Source organism: Panthera tigris, chromosome B3 (genome assembly GCF_018350195.1).
Source record: "Panthera tigris isolate Pti1 chromosome B3, P.tigris_Pti1_mat1.1, whole genome shotgun sequence".
In the NCBI taxonomy this organism is placed as follows: domain Eukaryota; kingdom Metazoa; phylum Chordata; class Mammalia; order Carnivora; family Felidae; genus Panthera; species Panthera tigris.
In genome coordinates, this window is record NC_056665.1 from 105,375,781 (window position 1) to 105,398,139 (window position 22,359).

At 39.0% G+C, this 22,359-nt stretch overlaps 1 long non-coding RNA gene across 1 annotated transcript; it reads left to right on the plus strand.

Annotated features, from left to right (window-relative positions):
* The first annotated feature begins 587 nt into the window (after positions 1-587).
* On the plus strand, positions 588-4,649 carry LOC107180840. Its single transcript, XR_006218219.1, has 3 exons — positions 588-782; positions 1,344-1,407; positions 3,769-4,649. It is a non-coding gene; the product is annotated as an uncharacterized LOC107180840 (long non-coding RNA).
* Positions 4,650-22,359: the final 17,710 nt, after the last annotated feature.

The following is a 22,359-nucleotide window of genomic DNA, read 5'->3' on the forward strand; positions in this document are numbered from 1 at the left end:
CTCTTTCTCTTACCCAATTTCACAACATCTAGCCCCCTAGACTGAAAATTAGATTTTAGACACATGGAAATACAATATGAGTACATCTTCTTCAGCTGCAGCCACTTTCTCTGTTATTCTCACTCTGTGCAAAGGATCAAGATGTGTCTTTCAGCACTGTGACACTAGATTTTATGAAAACCCTCAAGATTTTAGGGAAATCTATTTTTAGTTTGAGGTATACAGAGGTCTGGGTCGTCTCCTTTCTAGTCTTAGGTCAACTTTATTTTTTTTTAATTAATTAATTTATTTTGATGGGGCGGGGGGTATGGAGAGGAGCAGAGACAGATAGAGGGAGAGAGAGAATCCCAAGCAGGCTCTGAGCTGTCAGTGCAGAGCCCGATGCAGGGCTTGAACCCACGAACTGTGAGATCATGACCTGAGCTGAAATCAAGAGTTGGACACTTGACTAAGCTACCCAGGCACCTGAGGCCAACTTTCATAGCATTTCACAGATAATGCAGTAGGCATGCAGGTTGTGGCTACCTCCTTATTACATTGTCAACCAAGTTTTATCTCTTATCTTTTCATTTTTAGACAACATTCCAGGATAGCAAAAATTTAAGATGTTACCTGAAGGAATTTCTGGAGCCCTACTCTAAACCCAATCCTGAAGATGTCACAGAAGGGAGAAAGAAAATGGTGGATCTAAGAAAATATTGGAAAAACCGAAAAGTCCCTGGAGAGACAGAAGTTGGCTCCGTTCTGAGCCCTAGCTGAAGTGAGAGCCTCGGAAGGGAAAGGTGATGGAAGATAGCATGGGTATAGAAAGAGAGCATTGATTGGCTCTTGCCTTCTCCGTCTAAACTTGAGGCAGCAAATTAGAAGCCAAGATCAATGAGATTAATGCAAGGGTGATCTTTGAGCTGAGGAGAGATGGGGAGGAATAAAATGAGTGCAAACAACTAAACAGGGCCTGGGCTTCCCCACCTTCCCTCCTTCTCTAGCACTGCACACTCCAAGGACAGCTGGTTACAATTGAGGGAGACAAATCTTGGAAAAGGGGTGGCAAATGGAGAGGCCAGATTGCAAAGTTATTCATCTTTCTTTTATTATGCATTCCCTTTAAGACTGGAGACAAGACTAGACTTTCTCTATCCTTGACCCCGTTCAACACAGCATTAGAGTTTTAGCAAAATAGGGCAATGAAATAAATGAGTTTAAGGGTTAGAAGGGAAGAAAGGAAAGTCATTTTTTGAAAATGAAAAGATCAATCTACATTTTAAAAAGTTGAATCAACTGGGAAGCTGATTGAATAAGAGAGTGTAGATAGTATCCTTAGCTCATACTATTTCTTTATACAGGCAACAACCAACTAGAAAATGCATTATAAATCCAGGCATCATCCAGAAGAGCATTAAAAAACCTGTAAGTAGATATTTATACATAATAAGTTTTTTAATTTTTTTCTTTGTCATTCCCTTTCTATTTTACAGTTGTCATATAATGTGGTTATAATGGTTAACAAAATAGGGTTCATAATTTCCTGTATATCAAACAGGATTATTATTGGACTAGAGGAGAAATGGACATCACCCAGAAATGAAAATAATCCAACAAAAATCCACAAAGCTTTTATGGAGAACTTTTAAAAATATTATTATGGGTCATAAAATAAAACCCAAATAGAGAACCATACGATGTTCACTGATGGACAAAATATTGTAATAATGTCAATTATCCCCAAATTGTTCTATAAATTCAATATGATTTTACTAAAAATCCAAGAGTATTTTTGATACTATCATCAAATCTATTCCAAAATGTATATGGAAAAATGGAAGTCCACAGATAAAATGCTGTAGTGACCTATATTATAATGGGAAGCAGATCCTCACTGCTTTCACGCTTAACCTATCTGAATAACCTATCCTTGATTCCCATTTTATTCCTTGAGGGTTTGCAACCACTTATGGTACCGATTACCATATAAACCAGTCTTCTTAGTTGCCAACAAGAAAATGCCTTCTAACTATTTTAAGCAGAAAGGGGTTTATTAAATGGTATGTGCAGTTTACAGAATCATTGGGAGGACTGATGGAACAGTCTAAGCTGGGCATCCACATCTGTCTGGAGCACCTCCTTCGGCTCAACACTCATACAGACTCTCTTTCCCATTCTCAAACTTTGAAGCAATAGCAAGCCCGTACTTAATGTAACTATTCTCACACAAGCAAGATGAACTCAACCTCCCTGGAAAATCTCAGCGTTGTTAAAACAGCAAGGTGCTACCTTATTCCCATTAAATTATCAAAAATTAGAAGGACATCAAATATTAATGAGAATGTGAGGAGGCAAACTGTGTACCGTCGGTGGAAGAGGAAACTGGCCTGGCTGTCCTGGAGAAGCAAGAGGGGTAGGGCTGAGGTTACTTAGTAAAATTAGCTTGGCATATATAATTATGGAATCCTACTCCTGGATCCATACTTTAAGTTTTAAATTTTTTAATTTTCTTATGTTTACTGACTTTTGAGAGAGAGGGAGAGAGAGAGTGAGAGGTGGAGGAACAGAGAGAGAGGGAGACACAGAATCTGAAGCAGGCTCCAGGCTCTGAACTGTCAGCACAGAGTCCGATGTGGGGCTTGAACTCACGAACTGCGAGACCATGACCTGAGCTGACGTCAAATGCTTAACCAGCTGAGCCACCCAGTTGCCCCACTGGATCCATACTTTCGCAAAATTCTTGGGGTACCTGGGTGGCTCAGTTAAGTGTCCGCCTTCAGCTCAGGTCATGATCTTGCAATTGGTGAGTTTGAGCCTGCATTGGATTCTGCGCTGACAGGGCAGAGCGTGCCAGGGATTCTCTCTCTCTCTCCCTCTCTCTCTGCTCCTACTTGCACGCTCTCTCTCAAAATAAATAAATATACTTAAAAAATAGCAATAGCTAAAAAAAGAAAAAGAAAAACTCATTACAGATCCATGAAAGACTGTACAAAGATATTCATCAAGTGTTGCTTATTGTGGTGGAGATTGAGGCCACCGAAGTGTCCGTAGTGGGGAATGATAAAGAGAAAATGATAAAGATAAAAGATAAAATGATAAAGAAAGCAGTGACTGCACACCACGGACTACTATGCAGTGATAGAGACAAAGCATCTGATATGCATAGAGCCAAAGAGGTAGATCTTAAAAGCAAAATGTTGTTTTTGTTGCGGAGTATCTATACCACAATACCATTATGTAAATTAACACACACAAAGTATATTTATAAGTGTCTATTCATACATATGAACACATATCAAGCACATTGGAGAAGATGACCACACTACAGAGAATGAAAGTGGAGAAAAATGATTTAAAAAGGATGGGCCTTACATAGACGCATAATGATGTGGGTTGAGGTTGATGCGATGAGGCTTTTTGTTTTTTTAATGGAGGAAATGTTCTGTGATGTATGACATCCCATTTTCCAGAGTTAATCATAATAATTAAAAATTCAAAAATTGCTCCAAAGGTGCGGACATACTTCCCTTTCAAACATCGCGCTGACTCGTTTACGTCTTCAGTCTTATTCATCTCCAAGCCTCTTATTTTCTTGATTCCATCTAAGTCTTGGCAAAGGAAGGGGTGAGGTTAGAACAATCTTTCAAAACTTTGAAAATGGTTCTAATTGCTCCACATTTAGGCAGAGTTACTGGTTGCTTAATAGCCATTTAGAACTCTTTTTTGGAAAGCAGACAGCCATTCCAGGCTATAAAGGTAGTTTCAATGAAATGTTCTTTTTGACAGAAGGAAGACATTGGAGAATTCGTATGCTATTTTAGCTGGCTCTGTGATTGCAATCACACAAATCACTACATTCCAGAGAGATTTCACGAACAGGAGGTTTTTCCATTTCAGCCTTTCAAGGTAAAACATTATCTTTTCATTTTCTATATACTCCAGGGAATCAAGAAATTATGAAACGTAAGCCATAATTATAATAGCATTTCTAAGTCTTCCTTGATGGTCACAGTTAAGAAAAGGAAAGAGGAGAACTCTTTTGTTCCCAGTGACATTAAAATGCCCGGTCAGATAAAAATAATATTGAATTGGCTTTCCTTTGTTCAACTGTTGTAACCTCCTGCAATCTCACTGCCTATTTCGCCCCAAAATGAGTTAGTGTTGCAGAGCAAGATAATGACTCTCCCATAAGCTTATGAATTGCTATAGAACTGGGACTGTTCAGTGCAAAGAACTGAAATGAAATCAGAAGGTGAGTTGACTATAGATTTGTCATACATTTCCCAGCTGTTCAATCTGGCCTTCTGTTCCTATCTTTGGTACTTTTATTTATGCACATGTAACACCATGAGGAAGCAGAGAGTATAAACAGCAACTATCTCTTGGGTCATTCAATTTTGGCTTTATATTTTCTACTACGCTTATGACCGCTGGTCACATTTCTATTCCATTTGGGTGGTCTAATTTAAATGCAGAGTATCATATGAGGGATGGCAAGAATGCAGGCTTCCTGAGGACTGATCTTTGCTAGAGCTAAGACCTAATGTGCATGGCTTCCATTCACTGCTGAAGGAAGACAGTCCCTTAAGTGTAGAGCCACGTTTAGTAGTTGAGAATAGAATTCTTTTTAGAAATAAAGATTGTAGGGGCGCCTGGGTGGCGCAGTCGGTTAAGCGTCCGACTTCAGCCAGGTCACGATCTCGCGGTCCGTGAGTTCGAGCCCCGCGTCAGGCTCTGGGCTGATGGCTCGGAGCCCGGAGCCTGTTTCCGATTCTGTGTCTCCCTCTCTCTCTCTGCCCCTTCCCCGTTCATGCTCTGTCTCTCTCTGTCCCAAAAATAAATAAAAAACGTTGAAAAAAAATTAAAAAAAAAAAAGAAATAAAGATTGTAAGAGATGAGCCATTGGATATTAAAAATATCACTCAGGTTTGCCTGGGTGGCTCAGTCGGGTGAGTGTCTGACTCTTGATTTTAGCTTAGGTCATGATCTCACAGTTGGCGACATTGAGGCCCGTGTCAGGCTCTGTGCTGACAGTGTGGAGCCTGCTTGGGATTCCCTCTCCTTCTCTCTCTCTCTCTCTCTCTCTCTGCCCCTCCTCTGCTCCCGCTTTCTCTCTCTTTGTCTCTAAATAAATAAATAAACATTAAAAAAATAAAAATAAAAATAACCCTCCATGTGATTAAAAAAAAAAAAAGATAATCCAAAATGATTTCTTTTCCAGGATCATTTCTTCATTAATGTGTGAATACTGTAAGAGAACAGGTGCAGTAAGTTGAAATTCACAGTTGAACTGTAACCTATGAAACTTTTCTGAACATTCCCTCATTGAAAGCTCTTTTCCTCTTCATTGCTTTTCCTGCTTTCTATTTCTACATGGCCATAAGCAGCTGAAATCGCTGGCAGATCTGGACAGTATTTACTAAAAACATGTTCTACTCTTTTACAGATTTTACAGAATCTACAGATTCTACTGTTATTAACTAAACATGAAGCTGGAAACAAATGAGAGATGCTGGAGATATGAGTTAAGTCCCAGTCTCACCGTAAATGGCACCAGACTCTTTCACCCATAGTCTGCTTGTTTCAGGAAGATAAAACCCAATATCAACACTGTGTGGGTGATAATCTTCTGCTTTTTCTCTTTCAGACAGCAAATAGCATTCACTCTTCAAATCCCTAAATATTTTTGTGTTCACATTTTCCAAATACTTAAGGCTGCTATTCTGAGATAGTGGGAACCAGCCCAATCTGTCATCTTATCTCTCTTAAATAATGAAACCCAGATTGCCACAATCAGCTAAAACGGAATCCAGAGGTTGCCATCTGAGAATGTGGGATGTTGCTAATGGGTGAAGTACAACTTCCATAGCCAAGGCTTCAAAGTCACAGCCGATGTGTTAATGAACTTGGAGGTCTGAGATAATTGTAAGTATACAGGAATACACATAAGCCAAGAGGTTGAGGAGTCCTATAACATTAGGGATACTCTATTTGAATTATCTTAGTTTCCTGAAGTGAAAGAAAATAAAAAATAATTGAAGGGAGTCCTCTTTAGACTCATCACACTTTTCAAAGTCAAGTTGATTTTACTTGCATTGATTTAAAAAAAAAAATTTTTTTTTAACGTTTATTTATTTTTGAGACAGAGAGAGACAGAGCATGAACGGGGGAGGGTCAGAGAGAGAGGGAGACACAGAATCTGAAACAGGCTCCGGGCTCTGAGCCATCAGCACAGAGCCCGACGCGGGGCTGGAACTCACAGACCATGAGATCGTGACCTGAGCCGAAGTCGGACGCTCAACCGACTGAGCCACCCAGGCGCCCCTTACTTGCATTGATTTTAAGCGTCCATCATTTCATTTCTAGTACTAATGTGAATGAGGTTAAAATGCAAGAAATTACAAGTCTTGTGTCCCTCAGCAATATTCCACCATTTGACAGAGATATACGTAGGTAGGCATAACAAATTTCTGGATGCCTATGTCCATATTGTCACTTTTGTATAATTTTAGTTTTGTATTAATTGTATTTTCTAACTTTCCTTCAGTAAACATGTACTTAGGTTTTATATTTTAGATTTTATAAATATATTTTTATTTGTATATTTATTCTTATTGAATAATAAGAAAGTTTAAAACATATTTAAGAGGATCAAATGAAAAATAGAAAGCCAACCATTATCGTTTAAGACTCAGTCTGTAAAATTCTAATGCAAGGACACACACACACACACACACACACACACTGCATCTGAAGCCAAGAGAAACACATGATCTAATTTATTCCTGTGGGAGAGTATTATGATTAAGACAATGTTTTGGGAAACACATGATTTCCGTTCTCGTATGTATAGTGAAGGGGTGAAGGGTCAGGAGCGCCCCCAATGGCTTATGGTTCTAAAGGAAAGGAACATAGTCAGTGTGCCCTGCAAGCTTGTGAAGGCAGGAAACATGTCAGCCATCTTCACTAATGTATTTCCAGAGCTTAGCACAATGCCTGTTTATTCGCTGGCAGTATGGAGTTAATCATACCTACCTTTCAGTTGTTAGGAGGATTAAATGAACACAGGATTGAGATAATATAGTATTTGACTGGTCTGGTTGTCTATTGTGTAACAAACAACCCAAGGTGTTGTGGCCGGAAATAACCACAATTATTATTTTGCCCTGTCGTTTAGGCCAGGCGCAGTGGAAATAGCTTGCTCCTGCTTCATTCGGGCTTCAGGTGGGGCGGTTTGAAAACAAGGCCTGTAATCACCTGCAGGCTCAAGGCTTGCTCACTCATAGCTCTGGTGGTGATGCTGCCATCAGTTGAGTCTGATTGGGGGGCCGTCAAGCGAGAACAATTACATGTGACCTCCCCTTGTGGCCTGAGCTTCCTCACAATGTCATCCTTGGGTTGGAAGAGTGAATGTCCCAAGACTGAGAGCCAGAGAGAACTCCTGTGATCTTGCCTTGGAAGTTTGCAGTGTTACCTCTGCCGCGTTGTCTTTGTTTAGGCGACATTCACAGTGGTCACCTCAACTTCAAGAAGAAGGAAAGTAGACTCTACTGCTTGACGAAAAGTGGTGTGCAGGACCAGGAATATGGACCAGGAAAAAGGCTGTGGCCTTTTATTTGAAAATACTCTTAACATCCTGACACACAATGGGGTACTGAAAATTTAACATAATATTTATGTTAAGATGAGATGTTGGCTAGGTGTGATTAATCATTCTATTTCTGGTTAGGCTAACTTTCCTCAAATATGTCACTTTTTAATGATGGTGTAGCCTTTTATTTATTTATTTTAATGTTTATTTATTTTTTTTTAATTTTTTTTTAACGTTTATTTATTTTTGAGACAGAGAGAGACAGAGCATGAACGGGGGAGGGTCAGAGAGAGGGAGACACAGAATCTGAAACAGGCTCCAGGCTCTGAGCTGTCAGCACAGAGCCCGACGCGGGGCTCGAACTCACGGACCGCGAGATCATGACATGAGCCGAAGTCGGCCGCTTAACCGACTGAGCCACCCAGGCGCCCCATAACGTTTATTTATTTTTGAGAGAGAGAGAGCCAGCAGGGGAGGGAGACATACAGAATCTGAAGCAGGCTCAGCACAGAGCCCCATGCAGGGCTTGAACTCACGAACCACAAGATCATCACCTGAGCCAAAGTTGGATGCTTAACTGACTCAGCCACCCGACAGTGTGGCTTTTTATAGCAAGAAATTAGATTTTTCTGGTGTGAGAAGGTCCTGGATTCCTGGTGAGTAATCTGAATTTCCAGTAGAGATTTGAGAGTTAGATCATAATCACGCCCTTTCATTCTGGAAAATTTATTTGAAATGAGAATGAAAATGAGCAAAATTATGGATGCATTTTCAAGCAAAGGCAAAAATAAGATTACTTCAGTACACGGGCGCATTTTGCTCAAGTGTGACAATGGGCAGGGGGTTGGGGGGTAGCTCTATGGAAGCAGAGAGTGAGAACAAGTGGTTACTGTAACTACACAAGTTTTCCTGGGAACAGATTTTTAAATCCTTTTTTGCGTTCACATTGGACTTCTGGACTTCTGAGCAGAATACAGTAAAATTCCCTCCAGTGTTGAGGTAAAGGAGAGGTCTCTGCCTCCACTATTTGGACAGCTGGAACCCCCTCTCTTTAACCTCCTGGAACAGACGGGGTGCCGGCTTCCAGGCCCTGGGAGTATTGCATTTCCTCCTTCTCCGCGACTGAGAAAGGTGTGAGGAAAGCCTTTGTTTTAGTCCTTTAGAAGCTAGAATGACCACAAGCAAACAGTTGTTGGATTCAGAGACCACACAAATGAAATAACCTGGGCATCAAAAAAAATCATCTGTGTTTCTGAAGTGGGAAAAAAATGCTTCAGGTCTCTGTTTAATTGGTAAGTTAGGACATGTTTCAAGACGTGCATTCATTTACTCATTCATTTAATAAGTATTTATTGAGAGCCAACTATATGCTGGGTACCAAGCTGGATGCTCAAAATAATAAGATAAGCAAAAGGAACAAGGTTCTTGCCCTCGCAGGTCTTAAGGCTAGGAGAGACCAAATATGGGAATTCTGTTAGTTCTGAGGTTTAGAGTAGCCCAGTATAGCACAGGCTGGGATAGGAGCTGGGAAGAATTAAAGTCAATGGGTCAGTTATACTATGCCACCATGCATGATAGTTTCCCTGGGGACTCATAGCCTCAAAGGAGACCAGAAAACAGAGGTGAAGTTTCATGTCCATGGGGCCTGTGTCCAGAGACTGGCAGAGACTAGAATCTGAACCTGTAATAGAATCCCCATTTCAGGACCTAGAATGGGTAGATGTGACCGCTTTCCAGAAGGAGGCAGAACACTACAGCTACTTGTAGTTGGTGATTAAGATACAGGCAGATATTGGCCTACAGCAGAGGCAACATACTCTTTTTTTTTTTTTTTTTTGAGCCACAATTATTTATTCCTAGAAATGGACTCTGAGGAAATAATCATAGGTGAGTGCAAAGATTTATTTACAAGGGTGCTTAATACAGATCTCTTTATAAGTAGGAAAAAGGAGGAAGAAGAAGAGGAAGAAGAGTTGAAGGAGAAGGAAGAAAAGGAAAAAATGGGAAGATATTGAGCACCCCTATGAGGTAAATAAATGTGATACTTGTTACTGAACAATATTACACAATCCTAAAATAATGGTTACTAAAGACTACGAGGGGTCTTTTTTGTTGTTTAAATTATACCTATGAGGGATACACAACAAAATGTTAGCAGTAAGTTTAACTGGCTATTAAGATTCCAGGTTATTTTATTTTATTCTATTTTTTTTTTAAATTCGGATTCAAGTTAGTTAACATATAATGTAGTATTGGTTTCAGGAGTAGAATTTAGTGATTCATCACTTACATGTAACACCCAGTGCTCATCCCAACAAGTGCCCTCCTTAATGCCCATCACTCATTTAGCCCATGCCCCCACCCCACACCCCTCCAGAAACCCTCAGTTTGTTCTCTATAATTAAGAGAGTCTCTTATGGTTCGCCTCCATCTCTGTTTAATTTAATGTTTATATTTTGAGAGAGACAGACAGAGTATGAGTGGGCAAGGGGCAGAGGGATAAAGGGACACAGAATCTGAAGCAAGCTCCAGGCTCTGAGCTGTCAGCACAGAAACTGATGTGGGGCTCAAAATCATGAATGGTGGGATCATGACCTGAGCTGAAGTCAGATGCCTAACTGACTGAGCCTCCTAGGCACCCTGCTTCCCTCTCTGTTTTTACCTTATTTTATTTTTCCTTCCCTTCCCCTATGTTCATCTGTTTTGTTTCTTAAATTCCACATATGAATGAAATCATGTGATATCTGTCTTTCTCTGACTGACTAATTTCGCTTAGCATAATACACGCTAGTTCCATTTGTTCCAGTTTGTTGCAAATGGCAGGGTTTCCTTCTTTTTGATTGCCGAGTCATACTCCATTGTATATATATACCACATCTTCTTTATCCATTCATCAGTCGATGGACATTTGGGCTCTCTCCATAATTTGGCTACTGTTGGTAGCACTGCTGTAAACAGTGCATGTGCCCCTTCGAATCAACATTTTTGTATCCTTTCAATAAATACCTAGTAGTGCAGTTGCTGGGTCATAGGGTAGGTATATTTTTAACTTTTTGAAGAACCTCCATACTGGTTTCCAGAGTGGCTGCGCCAGTTTGCAGTCCCACCAGCAGTGCAAAAGTGTTGCCCTTTCTCCACATCCTTGCCAGCATCTGTTGCTTCCTGAGTTGTTAATTTTAGCCATTCTGACATGGCCGCATCATGTTTCCTACCAGAGGAAGAGATGGAGAGAAAGAGAGAGTGGACCCCCTAACCCAGTGTTGAGATCATCTCTCTCCGTGGCCCTTTCCTACCCAAAACACAGCGAAGCACTCAAAGCTCCTTATGTTCCATTTTGTCTTCTGTCTTCTCTGTGGTGAAGAATGGGTTTCAGAGTGAATCACATGAAACAAATATGGCTTTCCCTGAGTCTCTAGAGAGACCGAGTTATCCCCCAAGCTTTATTCCAAAATTTATTATTTTTTATAGCATCACTAAATGAAAAGATCACCTGAGTGCCAGAAATGTATCCAAAATGCTTAAAAGGGCACCAAAATGTATTGGTGTCATCAAGATACCTGACAAACTTTCTCATGGTACCCTTGTACATAAACTTGAGAAATTAGATACCTAAGTGGCAAAAATATATCTCAACAATACTGATAAATTAACCAGTGCTAATCTGGACCTATGTTTCTCAGACTTGAGTAATATGTAGAGCCCTTGTAAAGGAAATCTAGTCTTAGACCTTTCAAATATTGATTTAGAATTTTAATTGTGATATTACTCAAGCATAAAAACCTAAAACTAGAAATAAGTAATTTACGCTTACAGGCCTATTCAACAATAAATATTAAAATCATAACAAACACATAAAGCAAATAAAAACACAATATAAGTTAACAGTATTCATTTAACATGACAGATAAGGTTCACTGACACTAATGTTGAATTTAATTTTAAAATGATGAGGCTTCATGTCAGGTTCTATAACTTGCAACATTCTGGCTTCACTGGTTTCCAGTGCAGAAAAGGCTTACTTGCATAAATATGCTGTACAAACTGAAATTTAAAACTCCAAGGATTTGTTTGATAGTGCGAGTTAGTCAAATGTTGTAATTTGTCAAAATTCTGTAAGCAAGAAATTCTTACATGCCAATTTTTATTAATTGCTAAAGATTAGCATCAAGGTTAATATTTTTAGGGAATTGAAATCCACATTAAATAGGAATTTAATCCATTTAGTTCTGGAAGTGGGAACAGAATTTCTTTACACTTACTATAACATTTGCTGCTAAATTGGCATTCAGGAAGAAAAGTTAAATATTATTTTCAAAACTATTCAATCAACAACAAGGATTTTTTTTGAGCACATTTCTCAAGCTACTCTGTGCTCCATGAACACAGATCTGTCATTACATTTCTCCAGTTGGACTGCCAGAAACCTTTCTTTGTGTAGGATGCCATGAAATTATTTAGTTTCCACACGGCATGAGCACAGTGGCGGGGATAAGCGTGAGCTCAAACACTAAGATGAAGCAGCGACACTCAGTGTTAAGACAATCACCAGATGATGAAGAATATGTTCACATTATTTTTTAAAGATCATCATTCAGTGTGAATCCACATTTAAAATTCTGATTTCAAAATTATTGCTCCGAGTGGATTTTTTGAGCATTTCGTAGCTTAATGCTTGAAACTGCTCAACAAATGGTAACTATTCTATTATTGTTGTTGCTATTTATTTATTTAAAACATTTGGTTGGCAACATAGCCAAAAGAAAAGGGGCCAGTACCAGAGCAAGGATTCAGTCTTTTTTTTTTTTTTTTTTAAATCTTGCATTGACTCACTAATTCAGCTTGGATATCAGCTTGGATATCTCTGTACCTAAGGTTTCCTATCAATGAATGAGACTGAAATCTTCTAGAATTGTTGGGAAAATCGTACAGGTTTAAGATTTGATTCAATAGATGTCTATTATGTAAAATCCCCAAGGTAAATCATACAGCATTTATGCCAGTGTCTGAAAATCAAACAATGCTGCACAGATCTTAGATATTCCTTTAATAGACATGAGCCAATTTGTAGAAAATAAATTTCTCAGCAATAATAACAACAACAATAAACCCACTCAGGAACAGAGCATCAAATCATCGCCCCCTGGACAACTTTTTTGTTATTCTACCAAACTATAGTGATTATTCTCAAATGAGACTTTCTGAAGCTGAGAAAATATTCAGTGAAGGAATTCTTTGAATTCATGAATAGGCTTCAGGGAATGTAAGTTTCTGAAATGTATCCAACATTTAGTGTGTGTGTGTGTGTGTGTGTGTGTGTGCGTGTGTGTGTACACATGCGTGCACGTATCTGAGGGAGAAAGGTTTCCATCTCATCAGATTCACAAATGTGTATAAGAACCAACATGAATACGGACCACTGTTTTGGAATGAAACTCCTAACTCCTAATACCACTTGAGAATTAATGCTTCACTTTAACCTGAAACTAGGCTGTTTTTATGGAATCATTTTTCTAGGAATGCTCTCTAGGGTGCTCCAGTATTAGCTCTCACCATAATTATGTGATGCAAAGCATTAATAAATTTAATAAGGGCTTGTAACATCCTTCTTTATCTTGATCAAATATAAATAAAGACTCCAGATTAAATACTGGTACATACTGCAAACCCTGAGCTGATGCACTGGACTGTGTTACTTGATTTGGAATTATAGTATTAACTAGCCAAAAATTTGTGGTGCTCCATAAACATGAACTTGACCTTTATAGATGAAACCCATTGAAATGACAGAGCATCTTTTTAGTTAAGTGAACACGAATCAGCATTTATCTGGGACTTAATAGCTGCAGCCTGGCTCTAGCCTTGTTCTTTTATTGAGGCATATTGTGAGATCCTAAGTGTGCAGTTCAATTTTGAGAAATGCTTACACTTACACCCGGTCAAGGTACAGAGCACTACTATTACTTTAGAAAGTTCCCTTGTTCCCCTTCTCAAGCATTCTCCTTTCTAGAGGCTGATTTGGTTTCTCTCATGATGCCTTCCTTTATTTTAGAGTTTATCCTAATTTCTTATTTAGAAAACCACCCGACTGTAGCATAGACAATGTTTCCAACCTGCGTTTCCTAGAGTCTTAAAGATCCTTGAAGTTTGCATGGGAGCCACTGTTGGAAGATGGGAGAGAGAGCTGAGGGAGAATCTCAGAGAGATCTAGACTATTCCTCAACTCCTATTTCGACTGGAGCAGCTTCCTTTGAACTCTTTTATAAATTGGAATTCCATGTGGGATTGGTTGTAAAAGGGGTTCTGCTTCTTTTAAAATATTATCTGGCAAGGCTACTGTGCCAAAAATAACTACAGTGTTTAAATCGAGCCATTATAGAATCGAACTCTTACAATGACAGTTTAGGCTTCGTAAGACCCAAGTGAGTGAGCAGAAGTTAGCAGTTGTGCAGAATGAAGTCTGACAACACAAGGTGGTTGCACGTGGAAGCGAATAGCATAGGAATTGGGAAGGCAATTCCCGATTGTGTTCCCCAGGTCATGTAGAGAAGTTTATTAATTCTGAGATGATGCTCTCGCATTTTAGATCATATTTCCTCTAGTAAGACGATCACTTCTCCAGTACAATGATCAAGTCAATCTTTTGCCTTAAAATCAACTAGACTCAGACTGGCCAGAGACTCTTGTGACAGTATCTAACTAGGCATTACCCTATTTTCTCCCTAAAATCCAATTTCATTGCTTTGTGAATTTCAACCTAAAGTCTACTCGTACTTAGAAGTTTTCCTTCCATGTAAGAGACCATCAGTTGTGCACACTACAAATATTCTTGCATTTATGACAGAAAAGTACAGGAAACTGGAATAAAATGTATTTGTATGAATTATCAGTTCCTTGTTGCTTAAGTTTTATAAAGAACCTATTAGAGGAGGATCTTTGTTGGTTGGCTGTTTTGATGTAGCTTTTCTTTTAATTTTATCTCCAAAATGATGGGGTGTAAACAATACTATTTTATATTTGTATCCCAATTTATAGTTTGCAGAAATACCACATATTTGTTATAACAGCCCTTAAAAGTATGTATTATTACCTCCATTTTAATTTTTTTTTAATGTTTACTTACTTTTTAGAGAGAAAGACAGAGAGTGAGCAGGGTAGGGGCAGAGAGCGGGGGAGACACAGAATCCGAAGCAGGCTCCAGGCTCTGAGCTGTCAGCACAGAGCCTGACGTGGGGCTCAAACCCACAAACCTTGTGATCATGACCTGAGCCGAAGTCAGATGCCCACACGACTGTGCCACCCAGGCGCCCCTTATTATCTCCACTTTAAGGATGTGAACTGAGGCACTGATAGCTTAAGTGACCTGCTCACAGAGGTAGAGAATACTAGAATTGAGTATCCATTTGAATTGCTAACTCACTAGTATTGTGTCATGTATCCAGTACCTACTACTGTTTACCTGCGTTTTTAGTACTGGTGTGTTTAGTTAAGAGACAATGAGTAGGCAACTGTCCTTATCCTGAGATCTCTGTGTCACCCCATTTATTAGCCCATTTTTTATGTTGTCTTTAGCTTTTAATGAAATTGGCATCTTCCCTCGTAAATATTTTTCAATTTTAATTTTAAAAAGCTGTTTCCATTGGGAGAGAAGAGGAAATCATTTCCAAAAACTTGAGAAAGTGCCAGGAAAAGCTAAATGATTAATTTCCCATAAACTGCATCAGGCATTTCATTTTGGCAAGTGACTCTGAATTAGAAACCTTCCTTAGATTGGAAATAAAAATCTTTGCGAGCTTCTCTGAACCAGGAAAAGGCATATTTAACTGGATGGTGGGAAAGACAAAAACATAGGAAAAGGGCTTCTGGGAAAAGACCCCCCTAGAATAAGTAGCCCCAGAAATGCCTATTAAATGCTCAGTGAACAAGCCAAGCTTTGCTAAAAAAAATGTGTCCAGCCTGATAAGCTGGCCAATGAAGGGCCAGATGATAAGCAAGGACTGAAAATATCATTTTGAAACCAATGATCACCTCACCGAATGCACCATTACTAACAGTGTATACTCTCCATCAAAGAGGAAGCAAGCATTTAGTCACACGTGGGAGAATCGGGGCCGGAAAGGAGATAGGAGTCTAGCAGAGGATAACATTACAGTCTTGGGTCAAAATGGAGCCATGAATCTGGATGAGTCATTGAAGGACTGAATTCCTTCAGATACCGTAGAGGAGAGTCAGTCAGGAGGAGGCTCACTGGCAGAGAAAGCCATTGACAAAGGGGGAGACGGGCAGAGGGACAAAAAAGGCTTTGCAGGTTGTTAGGATCCAGGACAGCCACAGGAGGGCAGCAAACGCAGCATAGATGGAAGTTCTTGAGTGTCCTTGAATGAAGCGTTTTTTTCAAGATATAAATCCACCACAGAATCTACATTTAAAACTGCTGGGAGTCAATGAAATATTTTTTCATGAGTTTAATGCAATTTAATCCAAAATAACTTTTATATGTAGTTTAAAGATTCAAAGACTTATGTAGAAGTAGGTCTTGTGAAAGGATTTTCCAAGTAGGGAAAAACCAGAAGATGCTTTCTTCCTTTCCTTATTTTCTCTTTGTCTGCTATGATGGGTAGAGAATTCTAGGATTAGTAATTAAGAATTCAGGACAAAGCCTATGGCCTTTCTTCGATGTTGTGGAAAGCAGGCAGCTAAAGATATACTAACATTTTCAATCAAAACATAGGATGAATGAAAGTGTACCTGAGGAAATTGACAATTGGTTGATGAAACTACTTAATTGCCTAATTAAGTAGTTAGTTAAACTGCTTAATAAAATTATGCCCGGGGCTGCAATAAGGCTCCTTCCAGAAAGGACTCTCTTACCTACTCCTTGTGCTCCTATGAGTTTTTCAAAAGTTGTATGGAGGAAAAAGCCTAGATTTTTGTTTAAATCACATTTCTCTTCAAAAAGGAAAATGAGAATCCTTAACTGAAAAAGAAAATATGATTCTAGTAGGTCATCTGAGTGGTCCCCAGAATAGACATGTTGATATGTTACTAGCTAATTTTGACCTGTGAATGGACCGGATTACTTCAATTTAAGGACAGGAAGACTTCTTCTTTAGGAAGACTTCAACTTTAGAGGAAGTGGATGAATCTACTCTATAATGTTGGGAGAGTGACCAAAAGACCAACTACAATGAAAAATACTAATTTTTTTTTGATAGAATATATTCCTCTCACTCTTGTCTCTTGAGGCCTGAATTCCCTGCTTTTTTTATTTTTATAAAACTCTGCTAAGGTATCAAACACAAATAGACATTAACCAGGAATTCCCATCCTAGGAAAGGATTCCCAGAAATGATCAGAGATGCAAAAAGTGACTTACATTTAATGATGTCTTCAGAGATGAGTGTTTCACTTACATTTGAGAACGTGAAAATAACACAAAAATCCTATTTCAAGCCTTTGCATGATTTGTTTTTCACAACAAGCCTAGGAGAGAGGTGTTACTATTATATCCATTTTACGTATGAGGAAACTAAGGCTCCAAGAGGTTAAACAACTTGTCCATGACCACAGACTGAAAAAGTGGAGTTGGAAGGGCACCTGGGTGGCTCAGTTGGTTAAGCGTCCAACTCCGGCTCAGGTCATGATCTCATGGCTCGTGAGTTTGAGCCCCACATCTGTGCTGACAGCACAGAGTCTACTTCTTCAGATTCTCTGTCTCCCTGTCTCTCTGCCCCTCTCCTGCTTGTATTCTCTCTCTCTCTGTCTCAAAAATAAATACACATTAAAAAAAAAAGAATAAAAGGAAATAATAGAAGAACAAAAAGATCAAACACAGTGTACAACAAATTCAATTAAAGGCACATAGCTAAAATAAGATTTTAAAAAAAAGGAAGAAACAGCTCCAGAAAGCCTGGGGTTCATATGATTTTAGTTCACAGATCTTCAGGCTGTAGAAATTATACAAGTCCAGGAAAAGTCTTCTTAAATTTCTTATAGAATTCTGTGAGGTAAAAAACAAAATAAAACAAAAACAAAACAAAACAACAACAGCAACAGAGGCATCCCTATAGCCTCGTGATGAAGGTAGGTCTGTCTAGATTTTTTTTTTTTTTTAAACCTTCTATTAAAGAAACAGCCAACTAACTTTGGTCCAGCTCCAACTGCTCTTTCCCCGGTCCCAGTGGAAATGCAAAGCCTCTGCCTTCTTCCTGCTCAGGCAGACTGGCAAGTCCATATTTTGTTCTTGCTTTTTTCACGAAGGCATCATTTTTCAAGAGCAAAAGCGTAATTGATTGTACGTGTGCACGTCACACCCACGCCCGTGGAACCCTAACTGGATAGTCCACAAGAGGCAGTTGCCTAATTTGCAAGCACAGACTCAAAAAGTAAAACAAGAATAACCATACCCATCAAGTTCCCAAATGATTGGGACTATCTATACTTTGCATGCCTTCTAGGATCCAGCAGCACCATGGAATTATTTTGGCTTAGAAACTCTGCTTGGGTTTTACTTTTTATTTGTTCAGTCTCCCCTTCTCAGCGCCTTGAAATGGTAGAAGTCTACCATTCTACCCAGTAGAAGTCAATGGTCCTGCTGAGTGAACCGACCCTGTTTGAGTCCCGAGCAGAAAACGATGAATCGTAGTTATTCTCACCATTAGGTGTTTTCTAAACTCTTAGCCTTGAAATGTATTGAGGCTTTTAATCCTCTAAATAAACATTAAGTGAAAGTGGTATTTTGGTTACGTGATATATGTTAATTTTTAAAGTTAGGAAAAGTAGATAAGTCTGAATGAAGAAAAGTAAAAACCACGTAAATGCTATTAGTTTAAGATAAATTCTGTTAACATGTTGTGACAGGTCCTGTGGTTTTGTGTTTTTGTGTGTGGGTGCACATTTTTATTTATTCTTTAAACATTTAACAGGGATTGGTTGTGTGTAAGCCGTGCTGTAGGAACCAGGTATAGAAAATACAGTGCTAAAAATAAAGTCCTTCCTTTCATGGAACTTATATTTTAGGATATTTTATAAAAAGTGAATCCTCCTGGGGCACCTGGGTGACTCAGTCAGTTGAACGTCACACTCTTGATTTCAGCCCAGGTCCTGATCCCAGGGTTGTGGGATTGAGCCTCATGTCAGTCTCCGTGCTGAGCATGGGGCCTGCTTAAGATTTTCTTTCTCTCCCTCTGCCCCTCTCCCCTGCTTGTTCTCTCTCTCTCTTTAAAAAGAAAAAGTGTATTCTTCCACATCTGCAATTTTAAAACTTGCTTTTTGTCAATTTAAAATATACTTCACATCATTCATGCTAAATACCGATCTATGCAGTAATTTTAAATGACTGTTTAATAGGTTAGCATTATAGTGCTAGCTTTTTTTATCCAGTTCCATAATTTGAACAGATAGTTTCCATTGTGTTTTGCTATTATTGCAGGAACAACTTTTTGGAGGAATTTTGTACATTGGCACATAAATAAACAGACACGTTTACTCAATTACATCTATAAGATAAATTTCTTACTCCAGTGTTTTGAGTTCTAGACTGCAGGCCTCTTTCCACACCAGTATGTAGACCTATTTTATCATTATCTTCATATTGTCTTCTATGCATGGTCCATTTTCTAAAAGTTCCCTACTTATTATTATTATGAAAAGTGAAGAAATAAGTATTCTTGTGCCCATACCTAGGTACATTTCTATGAGTACTCATTCGCTTGTTTAAATAAACTTTAAAAATGAAATATAGACTTGGTATAAAAAAAAGTAGAGAAGCATATTAAATGGAAAGTCTAAGCTCTATCCCATCTCCTGTTCAACTCCTTGGAGTTAAGGAGTTCAACTCCTGGGGTTAAATCACAGACATTATCTATGCATTTATTTCTTTTATGAATTTCCTCCACATATCCTGTATGCGCTAATGCTGTTTTCAATCACATAGCATCCATTCTCTCTTGTTTGCAACAGCACTCTGATTTTGTGGAGTGCCCACTCTTCCCCCAGTAAATCTGCTCCAGCTACCCTGGCTTCCCCAATGTTCTTCACACACATAAAAATGAACTAATATTCTAGTTTCAGGGCTTTTGCATTTGTCACTGCCACTGCCTGGAAAGCCTACTCCTAGATCCTCACAACTCTCCTCCCTAATCCTTTAGGTCTTTGCCCAACGTTTGTCTTGTCAGTGAGGTATTCCCTAGTTGTGCCATTTAAAATGGCAGTGCCCACCATGGCAACATCTTTCTAGATAGATCTCCTGATGTCTCTTGGGACTACATCAAAATAAAAAGCTTCTGCACAGAAAAGAAAGCAATCAACAGAACAAAAAGCCAACATTCTGGATGGGAGAAGGTATTTGCCAATGGCATATCTGTTAAAAGATTGGTATCCAAAATATATAAAGAACTTCCATAACTCAACACCCAAAAAACAAATGGGGAGAAGACCTAGACATTTCTCCAAAGAAGACATCCAGATGGCTCACGGACACGTGAAAAGATTCTCAACATAACTCATCATCAGGGAAACACAAATCAAAACCGCAATGAGATACCACCTCACACCTGTCAGAATGGTTAAAATAAAAGACACAAGAAACAACAAGTATTGGCAAGGATGTGGAGAAAAGCGAATCCTCTTGCACTGGTGGTGGGAATGTAAACTGGTGCAGCCCCTGCGGAAGAAGGTATGGCGATTAGTCAAAAAATTAAAAATAGAACTACCATATGATCCAGTAATTCCACTACTGGGTATTTACCTAAAGAATATGAAAATACTAATTCAAAAACATATATGCACCCCCATGTTTATTGTGTATTACAGCATTATTTATAACAGCCAAATTATGGAAGCAGCCCGTGTTCACCTGTAGGTGAATGGATAAAGAAGATGTGAGTATATATATGAATATGCACACACACACACACACACACACACACACACACAATGGAATAATACTCAGCCTTAAAAAGAATGAAATCTCTATTACAACAACATGGATGGATCTAGAGAGTATAATACTAAGTGAAACAAGTCAAAGAAAGACAAATACTATGTAATTTCACTCCAACATGGAATTTAAGAAACGAAACAATCAAAGAGAAAAAGAAATAAACAACAACAACAAAAACCCAGACTCTTACATAATAGAGAACAAATGGGTGGCTACCAGAAGGGAAGCGGGTGGGAGGATGGGTAATGTATAGAATTGTTGAATCACTATATTGTATACCTGAAATTAATATAACAATGCACATTATACTGAAATTTTAAAAAACAAGCAATTTTCTAAAAAAGTGGCAGCCCCCTGGCCCCTCACTTCCACCACTCCCTTCGTGATTCTACTCTCCTCTAGGGCATTCTTCATCATCTCACTTTCTGTGTATCTTACCGATTGATTGATTGATTGATTGATTTGTTATTTGAACCCTCCCACTAGGATGCAAGTTCCAGGAAGACAGGAATTATTGTCTATTTTGTCCACTGTTATACCCTCAGTCCCAGAAGAGATAATAAATAGGTACTCAACTGATATTTATTTAATACATGAATGAATAGTATTGAAGGGCACACATAAGTTTGGGGCTATTCAGACATTATTTTGAATCTCACCTTATTGAGGTCACAATGGCTGTGTGATCTTGGACAAATTTCTTAATTTGTCTAAGCTTCAGTTTCTTCATCTATAAAAACAGCAGAATTAAAATTACTTTATATGGTGTTAAAATGGATCAGAAAGATTCAATCATGATAAGTGTCTAGAACAGCAGAGCTTCCTTTTTTCATCCTCTTCCTCCTTCTTCCTCTGCATTTCTTCCTCCCCCTCCTCCTCCCTTTCCTCCTCTTCTTTAGGTTACTATTTTGAAGTAAAAAGCGTAACATTGATAATTTTCTTCCCTAGAGTTCCAACTTGTTATTTAGCGTCTGGGAGCTTCCCTCTGTAGTAAGCTGACCCATCTTACCCTTCAGTGTGTCCCAGCATTGCAATGCAGGTGACACTGCCAGTTCAATAGTGATCTGCCACTAGGACATTTGAATACAGGGACACCGTGACCTCCTTCTACACAGTTTGGGACAGCCATAATGGTTGATTCAAGTTTAAAGTCACTCATGTCCACAAAAACCTGGAACAGTTCCAATGTTTCCCTCAGAGTTTGGGAGACACATTCTTGGTTCACACACTCAAACAGCTGTCTCATTCCTAGTTCACAACAGCCAGGAATAAGTTAGTGGAAGAAGAATCCCACTTGGTTCTTTGGGATTCAAGAGAAGGAGAAATGACGCATTCACGTTTCTCACAGACTAATTCCCAGAAACTTCGGGTCAAGACCCCATCTCCAAGTTTGTTCATTACCACATTTCCATTCTCTCAACGAACATTTTTTTTTAACGTTTATTTATTTATTTCTGAGACAGAGAGAGACAGACCATGAACGGGGGAGGGTCAGAGAGAGAGGGAGACACAGAATTGGAAACAGGCTCCAGGCTCTGAGCTGTCAGCACAGAGCCCGACGCGGGGCCCGAACTCACGGACCGTGAGATCATGACCTGAGCCGAAGTTGGACGCCCAACCAACCAAGCCACCCAGGCGCCCCACATTTTTTTTAAAAGTAACACTAGAGGGAAGTCACCATGAAATGTGCCATGCAAATTCTTTCTGCAAAGACAATTATTACACCTAGTTATAAAGTCATAAAAGCTATTTATTGAGACGTTATCTTGTGTCAGGCAGCCTGCACAGAAACTCAAATACAAAATGATAAGGCAAGGGCATGATGAAATCTACATTACAGATGAGA